Raw genomic sequence first — 12,856 nt, forward strand, 5'->3', positions numbered from 1 at the left:
AGAAGATCTTCACCAACCATACAAAGAACAAAGACCTCATATCTAAAATATATCAAAAGCTCAAAAAATTGAATCACTCCAAAACTAATCTTCAAAGTAACAACCATCCCATTAAAAAATGGGTCAAAGACTTAAAGAGAGTCTTCTCTGAAGAAGAAACAAAAATGGCCAACAGACACATGAAGAAATACTTGACATCTCTGGTCATAAAAGAAATGCAAATCAAAACAACTCTAAGATTCCACCTCACTCCAGTTAGAATGGCCAGGATCAAAAAAATCTAATAACAACAGATGCTTGAGGGGATGTGGCCTGGAGGGATCACTTCTACACTGTTGGTGGGAGTGCAAACTCATTCAACCACTATGGAAATCAGTATGGCAGCTCCTCAAAAGACTAAACATAGAGCTCCCCTATGACCCAGCAATTCCACTACTTGGCATTTACCCAATGGTCCAGAAACAAGGGCATACTAAATCCATTAGCACAATGATGTTCATTGCAGCACTATTTACCATAGCAAAGATATGGAACCAACCCAGATGTCCCTCAGTACACGAGTGGATCAACAAGATGTGGTATTTATACACAATGGAATTCTATGCTGCTGTCAGAAAGAACGACATCGCCCAATTTGTAAGGAAATGGAAAGACTTAGAAAAAATCACATTAAGTGAAGTAAGTCAGACTCAAAGGAACTTAGGTTCAATGATTTCCCTCATTTGTCATAATCAGTAGAAACTTTGGGCTCTCCTAGCAGAGATTTACACAAGAGCAAAACCTAGATACAAAAGGCCATATAGTATGACACTAAATGAAAGGCCCTCTAGGATATAAAAACAAAAGCCATATAATGAGTGACTGTTATCTTTAATGTACTATGTTATCTGTCATCTCTTTTGCTGTCCCTTGGTTATCTCATATTGTTACAGTATTTCACTTTGTTATCTGGTATATTGGATAAATACCTATTTGGTTATTTGAAATTGGATAGGGAAGGGGGGAAAACAAGATAAGGGGTGGGGGTGGGGTGGAGGGAAATGGGGATCAAGACATGAGAAAGGGTATCAATGTATGTGAGCAATGCACCTTCTATCTGGTGAATATAATGTAACCTTTCTATTAATTACAATAAAAATATTTGAAAAATGTGAGCTGTTTATAAGCCAAAGCCATCTATGTTTGATTATGAGGCATAATTTATTTTTTGGGGGGGGATGGGGTTTGAACTTGGCCTGGCCACTGTCCCTGAGCTATTCAGCTCTAGGCTACCACCCTACCCTTGAGGCTAGCACCACTTCCTGTTTTCTACATGTTAATTGGAGTTACAGTCTCAGGTTCATTTGTGCTGGGCTGCCTTTGAATCTTGATCCTCAGGTCTGAGTAGCTAGGATTACAGATGTGAGCCACCTGGCTTGGCCTGAGGCATAATTTGATTTATACTGTGTTCCTAATCTTACAATAACTTGTTCTTTTTCTTTGTAAAATGGAAATAAATATCTCATGTACCAAAAAACAGAAGAAAGCAATATGAATTCAAGGCAAGACTGATCTACATGGTAAAGATCCTGCTGACACAAACCAAAACTAGCATACCAAAAGAATAAGCAAATCATAACATGTTGAAAAATGGTGAATGATTCTAAATAGATATTTCTCCATAAGGAAACAGATTAATGACCAATAAGTACATGATTTAGTTATCTGGTATTACTAATTATCAAAGAATGCCAATATTACCTTACCCCAATAAAAATAATTCTGAACAAATATTTAAAGGGAATAAGGAATAATGAGTTAATATCAATAGACAAGATTCCTTCCAGACCACTGACAGACCAAAAATTAGCATAGAAGTTATGGGAAAGATTATGGAAAGCTTTCCAAACCTTTAAAAATAGAAATAGCCCTTGATCTACACTTCCTACTGTTTAAGAGTTTGAAGGAAATGAAGTCAATATAGCATATATATACATATATATATATTTATATATATTTGCATCCCATGGACATTCCAACATCATTCCTAATAGATAAGTAATCAGAACAACTGATCTCCATCATTTGATGCATGGATAATTTAATTATAGCATTGTACACAAAGTAGAAATTTATTAATACATAAAAATTGAAAAATATTCTCATTCCTGCTAAAATTGCTGAAAAATGATATGAAATGAAATAAGCCAAGTAGCCAAAGGCAAGGCTTCATGATTTCACTCAGACAGTTGGAGGCACACCTGTTGAGGAGATTGAAAATAAAGGGCTTTGTACTAGAGACTGAAGGAAGTTTAGAGTAGAGTACTGACTGGAAAGGTTGGTCAGCATGGATGTAATTTGTGGTTGGATAGGAGAGATCTTTGGTTGTGCAATGGCCAAGCTTACCTTGTCCATATCTAACAATAATCCACTGTACATTTCAAAAATGAGAAATTCTTTTAAAATGCATCCTATAACTCTATGACTTGATTTGAGTATACTGATATGTTTGCCTGATTCCCTGGTGAAATACATATTGTTTTTATTTATTAGCTAAAATAAATTTGATATTAAATTTTAAAATAAGTATCATGATTACATAAGTTTTCTTAATGCCTATGTTCTGTTTTGAACAAAAAACAGTTTCTCTGGACTGACATCTGTTTATCTACTGACAATTCTTATTTTATTTTACTTTTTTTGGCCTCAAATGTCAACATACAATAAGAACCCACATGCTCGTTATCCTTACCCATAACTTTTGCATGTGGTTTTAATTTTTCTTATTAATAGGAACAAACTATTTTATGCATTATTATAAGTTTCATCGAATTAAATTTCTTACTAGCACTTCGCATTATTCTCTTTTACTATTTAGTCACCTAAAAAAACCCTAAAACTTATATGCTTCACATTTTCTGTCTTACATCTGATAGATCTTGTCTCAATTCCAGAGATAAGTTTCCATATTTACTATTATTTTAATTCAAAATGGTATCTATATTTATGTTAAATTATCAATAAGTATAACTTCATATCAATTCCAGGACCTTTATAATTTTGATTTAAGGAGTTTTGATCTATTTTTTAAATTTCTTCTGACAAACATACCTGTCAAAAAGTTGTTTGTTTCTTTTTTTCCAAGCAAAGAAAGGTGTATTAGGATTGAGATTGGAACTTGTCAAATTTTGTCTGATATATATTTTGTTTATTTTATAAAGCTAAAGGTATATTATCTGTACTTATAAATTTCCTAATATATTGTACAGAACAAGATAATACTTGTGGGACTCTGGGGAACAAAGCATAATCCTGAAAGGATTGGGTGGATTTATCATTACTAGGCAAGATGGAAAAAATATAATGAATAGCTAAGGAGGATCAGACCTACTTCCTTTTTTATTCTATTACATATGAAAATTTCTTCATATTCAAACTTGCAGCATAATTCTATCTATATATTCTATTTATTATAGTTTATACAACATATTTACCCTTAATATTAATTGAATAATAACTACAAGTTCTACCTTTGGAAATCGCAAAATCTGTGATACCTTTCATGTGAAGTATGACAGGCAAGAAAATGTATTTGGTTTTATATTGCTATTGACCGGGAAAAGATGTTGTATTCCTGCTCTTTCCTTTTATCTGTATTTGATTTCCCTTTTCCTTCCCTTTACTGCCCGAAAGTTTCAAATATATTTAAAATTTTTAGATTTAGCATAGAATATGTATTATATCTGTCAATAAATAGCAGAAATAGAAACCATGTCTCAACTTTTTATTCCATTTTGATATTTCATTTTTCTACCTTAATTTATTTAAAAGTTATAGCTGCCTTATTGTGCTATCTACTGGGCCAGTTAATTAAACAGAAGTAAGATATGTGCTTGAATTTACTACTTATTCATTTATTTGATTCATGTGTATTTGTGACTTGAATTATAGCAATTTCATAATAATTGTTATCTTGATATTTTGAAATTTGTTATTACTGATTTATTGTTCCAATTACTAAGATAGTGTTCCAATTACTGACCTACACATATAATAATTTTATTTTCTCTTTTCTCTCTTGCTATGCCTTTCTTGCTCTTTGTTTCTGTCTCTCCCTTCCCCCAATCCCTGGACCTTCACATATCCTATTTCATAGTGATTAGACTTACTTTTTGTATCCCATGAATATTTATGGAATTATCTGTAAATTCTTGACTTTTATAAATATTGTTATCTCTGAACATAGTGGTATTATTTCTTTATTTCATTTCTTTTAACTCATACTTTTTAAATTGAATATAAATTAGGCTGAATTGTGCAGATCAAATGGGAAGTGAGAGAGATCCATATTGCAGTGGAGGTTTCAGGAGGAAGACCTCAGTAACTTACTATGACTTCCAATATCTGCCCTATGTAGTAAATACTTATAAATATAGTAGACCACACTTTCCAATTCTATATAACACATAATGACATTTTAATCATATAAATGTCATAAATTTTCGTATTAATTTTCCACATTTGTTAATAGCATTGCCGTTTAACACTATTCTCCTTTCTATACAAATGAGTGAGAGAGAGGAAGCATATACAAATCCAGCCATGGTCTTTAATATACCTTTGTGAAAATGGAGCCAGTTTGTTGAGGGTTTGGGTAGAAGGGTTGGGACATATGATGGAGAAGGCTGAAAGTAGTTATTGATACAATGAATATTGTTTATACAATGACACATTCAATGAAACTCCTTTTTACAAGTACTTTGAATAATTTAAATATTATACCAAATGTGGAATAAAACTTTATATTTTCAGTGAGTGAGATATTTCTACCTATTGCAAACTTTTTGTCATTATATCATATATAAATTCAGAAGCAATACTTCTAGGTAAATAAAAATGAACTTTTTGACTAGGTAAGCTTGTTGAGCTTCATAGTTGTTTCCTATAAATGGTCACAGAAGCTCACCACAGTGAAACGGAAAAAGTGTTGTCAATAGTGTTAGCTGAAAGAGTAAAGAATGTTTTGTGATTGTGAGGAAATAATAATGTCAACATCAAAGACAACACCCGTGAATAGCTAATATTCATATGAAATGGATTTGTTCCCTGAGTTATTTAATAGGTGCACATGTTTTGCAAATGTTTTTGATTATTGTTATATATTAGTACACTATATCCACTTCTCTTTAATGTAACTTGTGTTTATGGCTCTCAGAAATACTGATCTCACATAGCTTCGGGAGGTAACAAGATTAGCATTAATAACCTGATAGGGTGTTTACTATTTTATGCTACCAAAAAACTTCAGGAAAAGTATTTTCAATCTTATGGATTCAATGAGACGTTTAGTTTTGGATTCTGAATTAATAGTTCCATGATTATACTGGGCTTCAAACTTTTCTAATTAGGAGTTGAAACGATAGCAGGATTTTCAACTTTACCTGCCATCCACCTACATTAGGAACTACACCTAGGAGATCATTACCCAGCCTGCAGGCTCTCATTCCTGTACCTGTGGAACGAATGTCAGAAAGTCTTTCATTCAGGGATCTTGGATAGAATATCCAATTTCCATATGAGAAGGTCAGCTCTCTTCTGGGCCTGTCAGTCTGTTAGCACATATAGGTCAATATTTATCTGGCAGCATGGAATTGCTTCATTCCAATTACTTGCCAGGGAGTCCAATCTCAAATTCCCCCCTGCCCAATATCCATCTATCAAAGGCTCTTCTGAGAGAAGTATATTTGTGGCACATTTCTTTCTGCAAGCCTGTTCTGTTTGTAAGACTTTTTTTTTCCCCTACTTTGAAAACCGTTCAGTAGTTTAGAGAATCACAAATGTGAATTGTTGAATCATGTCATGATTTTCAGATTTCTATCCAAATTATTTTAGCAACTGAATTTTGCCTTGTCTAAATCCATCATCATTAGAAAGCATTAATCAGACATATTATTTATGGCTGTCAGCAAACGATAAGATTTCTATGAAAAGATATCTTTCTGTTTGTTTTTGTGTTGCTAAAGGAATGCTCATGCTCTTCCTAAAAGTGTTTCTGATTTTATGGTCTGGGCCATTTCTGCTATCTCATCCAAGCTGGATTCTCCTTTCTTTCCTGTTATTAAAAGGCTGAACTCTTAATTTACGATTATGCCTGTCAAATACATCACCACTTCATATATTATCATTATTGTATATTTACTATTTGAACCCAATTAATAGGCCACATTTTTACTCTTTTTATATCAGTCAGTTTATTATAAAACATAATTTTAATTTTTGTAGAATAAAGTAGGATAAAATCCCAAAATGACTTAATAGAAATCATTTTAAATAATATTTTTATAAAGTTTTTCTAGATTTGATTTTTCAAAACATTTTTGAATCAAAATCATATCATGAAAGAAATGATATTATGCTAATTCCTTATCTGAAAATGATTTTTTGATAATGTAGTAATTTTAGGCACATTTTCAATATAAGTGCAGAAAATTTGACCAGCTTTCAATTTCCTAACAAATGGGGTGATGTTATTCTTTCTGATAGCAGCTTAGAATTCCATTGTGTATAAATACCACATCTTCTTGATCCACTCATCAACTGAGGGGTATCTGGGTTGGTTCCATATCTTTGCTATGGTAAATAGTGCTGCAATGAACATCATTGTGCTAGTGGATTTAGTATGTCCTTGATTCTGGATGATTGGGTAAGTGCCAAATAGTGGAACCGCTGGATCACAGGGGAGCTCTATGTTTAGTCTTTTGAGGAGCTGCCATACTGCTTTCCATTGTGGTTGAATGCTTTTGCACTCCCACCAGCAGTGTAGTAGGGATCCCTCCTGGCTACATCCCCTCCAGCATCTGTTGTTATTAGATTTCTTGATAATTACCATTCTAACTGGAGTGAGGTGGAATCTTAGAGTTGTTTTGATTTGCATTTCATTTATGGCCAGAGATGTCAAGCATTTCTTCATGTGTCCATAGGTCATTCTTATTTCTTCTTCAGAGAAGACTCTCTTCAGGTCTTTGGCCCATCTTTTAATTGGATGGTTGTTTCTTTGGAGATTAGTTTTGGAGTGATTCAATTTTTTGAGCTTTTGATATATTTTAGATATGAGGCATTTGTCCATTGTATGGTTGGTGAAGATCTTCTCCCGCTCTGTAGGCTTTCTAGTTAATTTGCTAGCTGTATCTTTGCCATATAGAAGCTTCTCAAAATCATATTAAGTGAAGTAAGCCAGACTCAAAGGAACACAGGCTCAATGGTTTCCCTCATTTGTCATAATCAGTAGAAACTTTGGGCTCTCCTAGCAGAGATTTACAATAGAACAAAACCTAGATACATAAGGCCATATAGTATGAAGCTAAATGAAAGGACCTTTAGGATGTAGAAATAAAAGCCATATAATGAGTGATTGTTGTCCTTAATGTACTATGTTATCTCTCATCTCTTTTGCTGTCCCTTAGTTATCTCATATTGTTACAATATTTCACCTGGTTATCTGATATATTGTATATATGTGTATTTGGTTATTTGAAGTCAGATAGGGAAGGGACGAAAACAAGATGAGGGGTGAGAGTGGGGTGGAGGGAAATGGGGACCAAGACATGAGAAAGGGTTTCAATGTTTGTGAAGTAATGCACCTTCTATCTGGTGAATATAATGTAACCCTTCTATTAATTAGAATAAAAATGTGGAAAAAAAAGAAAATTTGACCAGCTTTATTGCCAGCTTCTTTTAAACAAAATGATAACATTTGATGGATTTTCTTCTGTAGATCCAAAATTTGTATGTTTAAAAATATTTTCTGACGGGTAACATAGGCTCATGCCTATAAACCTAGCTATTTAGGGGGCTAAGATTTAAGGATAGAGGTTCAAAGTGAATACGGTTAGAATAATCTGTGTGATTCTTATCTCCAAAACAATTACTCAGTAAACTAAGCCAGAAATGGCAATGTGGCTCAAGTGGTACAGTGCTAGCCTTGAGTTTAAAAAGGCTCAGTAACAGCAGTCAAACTGTGAGTCCAAGCCCCCAGGACTGGATGGATATGTGTGTGTGTGTGTGTGTGTGTGTGTGTGTGTTTGTGTGTGAATACCAAACATTATTTAATACTTCTACTTTGAAGTTACTATAACTCAATACTAATTTTCATCTCTAGTCTTATTGACTAAAAATATCAATACCTAATATGAAATATTGTTTTAATGATGTGTCAGATTTTTAAATGTGGCATTTGAACTTTGCAAAATACAGGTGAAAATATACTGTACATAGAATGGCTTAACTCTCTTTAAAATTAAGAATTGGCTTAGTATTTTGATACATTTCTTTATAACTCTAAGCAAATTTTGGCCTTCTTAATTATATTTAAATACAACTTGGAATTTTCTTCAAAGATTTTTAGTAAAGATATAGATAAATAAAATGAGTATACTTGAACAAATCATTTTATAATGGCCTTCATATATACATTGCGAATGGTTTTCTTACTTTTGGTTTAATTTTCAAAAGTAGTGTTCAAGTCCCATGACTGACAAAAAAATAAAAACCAAGAAACAAAAACCAAAAGTAGTGTAATGTGTTTGTGCCATCCTTCATTTGATTAATATTTGCCAAGAAAAATAAGTTAATGGAAGCCAAGCTGTATTTATATTTGAAATTTTTGAATTGATAAAGAGTATTCATTTTGTCATAAGGAGAACAAAGTGTCATATTATGAAATAGGCAGACACCAGACACTTGAATTAACATAATTTGTTCTTATTTATGGCTTTTTTCAGTACCAACAGTTATTGTTGAAAAAAACGTGTGAAAATTCTATCATACATTTCATCCATCCTTGCCATCCACTTGAGTCTAAAATGCTCACAAAGCTGCATAATGTATATTGAGGAAGGTAAATCCAAAGAAATATCTACCAGAGTTGTTAGAAATAGTTTTTAAAACCCGTGGGAAGAATATTCCTTAGATCTGGTCACATGGAACACGAAATAAAAAAGAAACACAAGCCGTGGGTATTCAGGTTACGTTCACTCTGTGGATTTCTCCTACTGATATCATTTTGTTGTGTGCCAGTGGTACAAAGGGGAAATTGAATTTAATGGGATTTTTTTTTCATCTCATTCCTTCATGTCTTGCATGCAGTGAAATGTAAATAATGTTGATAGCAACATTCTCATGGGGAAAACTACAATGATTCACCTGTTTCCTGATTAATGCCTTTTTGCTCTGCTCCTTGATTGAAAAAGATGTGGACATGTAATTTAGAAGCAAAGACCACTGGCTACAGTTCCTGTGAATATTTCTTCTTAGCAATCATGTCACCAGTGTGTGAAAGTATCACAGTGACTTTGAGTGTTCAGCAGTCTTCAAAGGACCTCACTGACTTAAATGAGGGGAGATCAAATCCGAAACCTGAATTTTTTTCTTTTATGTTTTATGCTCGTCTCTTTTACTGGCCCTGGAACTTATGTAGTCATTTCCAGTTCCTTTGCACATGTCCAGTGAATAAATATTTAATCACTGCACCAGTAAGAAGGTCTTATTCTTGTCCAACATTTGCCCCCTAAAACATAAAAAGATTTTTTTCTTTTATTCATTTTGTTTCTTATATGGTAAAATTTTATGAAGAAACAATGTATATCTACATTCAGTCTCAGATTTTATAATATTTAAAAGTTGGTTGCATTGTAACAACATTATCAAAGCTGGAACATTTACTGTTCATATTCTTAAATACCAATGTCTGGTATGTAAGAAAAAACAGAAAAAAATCATTCAAGATAGTATTTTGCGTAAGAATTTGTCATTTAAGATACTCTTAAAAATGTACTACACATCCGGATAAACTGCCATGAAGATAGTATTGTCCAATGACAATACTAGTGAATAATTGCAAAGTATTAATAAAAGTAAGCTTTATGATGTTTTGGTAGTGAATTCAAACCAGAAAGTCAACATTTGCTTTGGTAACTTTCAAACAGTACCGGCATTCCTGTGGGCAAAGGCATTCACCTAACATGATGGTGTAGGTGAATTCACCATCATTTAGGTGAATTCCTAAGACTGATGTTTTATGGGAACATCCTGATGCTTTCATTACTGATTCTGTTATAAAAACCAATCATATCTTAACACACTACGATAGTGGGTCAAAGAGAAGCTTTAAAATTGTATGTGTATATGCCCTAATGTTCTTATCTACATCAGTGTCCTTATATGGAAATACTATCTTTACAAAACAAAACAAAGGACCTCTGGCCAATACTCATCCCGATTGGGGTTGGACCCTAGAGGCAATTGAAGTGTCCCAATAAGAGGGAGGAAAAGTGGCACAGGAATTCTCAAAGAATTCCACATGGAGAAAAGACAGAGATTGAGTAGCTTGCACAAATCATGGAATACCAATAATTTCTTGAAGGCAACAGGAACTAATCAAAAGACAAGATAGAAATTATCCTCAGAGCCTCTGCCAACACCTAAATTTCAGATTCCTGGCCTCTTAATGCTCTTTTGAATGCTACTGATGTAGCATTTGAGCCACAATGCCACTTCCAGCTTTTGTGTGTGTGAGTAGTTTATTGGAGATAAGAATCTCATGAGCTTTCTTACCCACAATCTTCAGATCTCAGTCTCCCAAGTAGCTAGGATTACAGTCATGAGCCACCTCGACCAGCCACTTACATTTAATTTCTAATTTCATCTTTTTTTGCTCTGAACCCCGTGCAATTAAATGCATTATTAAAAGTTCACTCTAGGCAATTATTTGTGCACATATTTGAAATGATACCCACAAAAAAGATGAGAAAATACAAAGCAAAATGGCATTTTTACAGTGGGGTTTAAATCAACACTCTGTTAGATGACATAAGTGGTGAACTGTAGATGTGTGTAGAGCATTGGGCAGCTCTTTTAACTGCTGTCCATTTCATTGTTCTATATCACAACAGAAATAATAGGTAAATGTATTTACCTATAGAATCCAGACTAGGTTGACGTTAAAATGAATCCACTTAACCGTGCAACTTATTTTACTAAGTCACATGGACAACACTACTTACATACAACCAGAGTTAAGGTTGCAAGGTAATCTAAGTGCTGAACATGTGATATAAATAGAATAAAATACTGTTGGTTAATTTGTGACTTCTGAGAACTAGGAGAAATTTGACCCAGATTCAGTGAAGAGAAATTGCCAGGATATCTGTTCAAATAGAAGGTTTTCACTCATTCTAGTCTTATATTCACACTCTTAAAAGGCTTAAAGGATAGCAGTAAGCCACAGGCAGTACATTCCTGCACAGCTGGCCAAGAGTAGTCTCAAAGAACACATGTGGCCTCTATTGCTGCCCACTAGATTGCTACTGCCAGCTCGCTGTTAGTGCTCTGGTCATTTAGCTGGGTTCATTCTGAGTTCTGCCACAGAGAAGCCAATCAGATGTGATTGCTAAATCATCTCACCTCCAAATAGACACTGAGATAGAAATAAGTCCAATACCCACAATATCTTTTCACTTTGAAGAGAGAAGGGTCAAAGATATTGTAGTGATTTTTTTTTTGCAGTCAATTGAAGCAAACAACTGCAGGAAGATTTCTGAAATCTTGGAGATTAGTTCAAATGTGAAAACAGCCTCATTTTGTTAGTCTCCATTTGCCTATTGTCATAAATCCTACTAATTTGTGGGTGGTAACTCAAAGAAGCAGGTCCTTTGATTAAAACCAGGCAACATATTTAAAGGCAGGCAAGCATGCTCTGGATATTGATAAAATAGGTCTTTTGTGTTTAGTGGTTGAAAGATCAACACCAGAAGGAAGAATCACACAACCGCAAAATGGGAACTGTCTCAGACATGAGGGTCTCACATATTTTAAAGCAAAAACAGCAAAGGAAAGCAAAACTTCTCCAGGATTTTTCCTATGTCAAGTCAAATTAATGGCAAATGATCTTGGAAAAAAATATCGTGTTCAAAAATAACTTATTAGTTTATTTTGACATATATGTCAGATTCAAAATGTGTGTAGCCTATGATGGAGATAAAGAGACCTAATATTCGATGGAAGCAGGTACTACCAAGGCTTGGTGGTGTTGGGACAGACAGTCAGAATGATCAAAGAATGCTGTTGATTAAGATGGATTATACTCATACATGTTGAATTAAAACCCTTTGGCAAAACTATGTAAAGAGTTTCAACCATGGCTTTTATGTTATATAAAATTCCAGTGAAAACTTAATTTGATTTCTAAACCACTCTTTCATGATGGAATAAATAGGGTTACTTTTTTCTTTGTGTAAACGCCTTACTGGCATCTCTTACACACCTATTGCAAGATCCAAGAAAATGCTCCTCATGCAGTTTACAAATGAATAAAACTAAAAAGAAAGGTTAGAAGAGGGGGAGGCCGGGAGCCTAACCTAGTGGTAGAGTGCTCTCCTAGCATGCACGGTTCGATTCCTTAATACCACAAACTCATAAAAAGCCTGAAGTGGTGCTATGGCTCAAGTGGCAGAACACTAGCTTTGAGCAAGCATTGTCCAAGGACAGAGCCCAGGCCCTGAGTTCAAGCCCCAGGACTGGCAAAAAAAAAATACTTGAGGTGAAATTATCTGTGGCAAATTTCTTGCATACAGAAATAATTGTATTTTTAAAACAATTTTTTCATTAAATTGAATCATAAATATCAAGAATAAACCATTTCTTCCCTAATAATTGATAAAGCCTGAGAAGTATTCAAATGTCTTTGTGATTTGATCTTTATGCATATAAAAAGATAGTAAGATCTATTTTGTGAAGTCATTTTTGAGTATTAAAATATTTGACATTTATAAATTGTTTGACATATGAATGCAATAAGCAAATGTTATCATTTACATTTTAC

Source organism: Megascapheus bottae, chromosome 4 (assembly GCF_031878675.1).
Source record: "Megascapheus bottae isolate mThoBot1 chromosome 4, mThoBot2.hap1, whole genome shotgun sequence".
Lineage (NCBI taxonomy): Eukaryota > Metazoa > Chordata > Mammalia > Rodentia > Geomyidae > Megascapheus > Megascapheus bottae.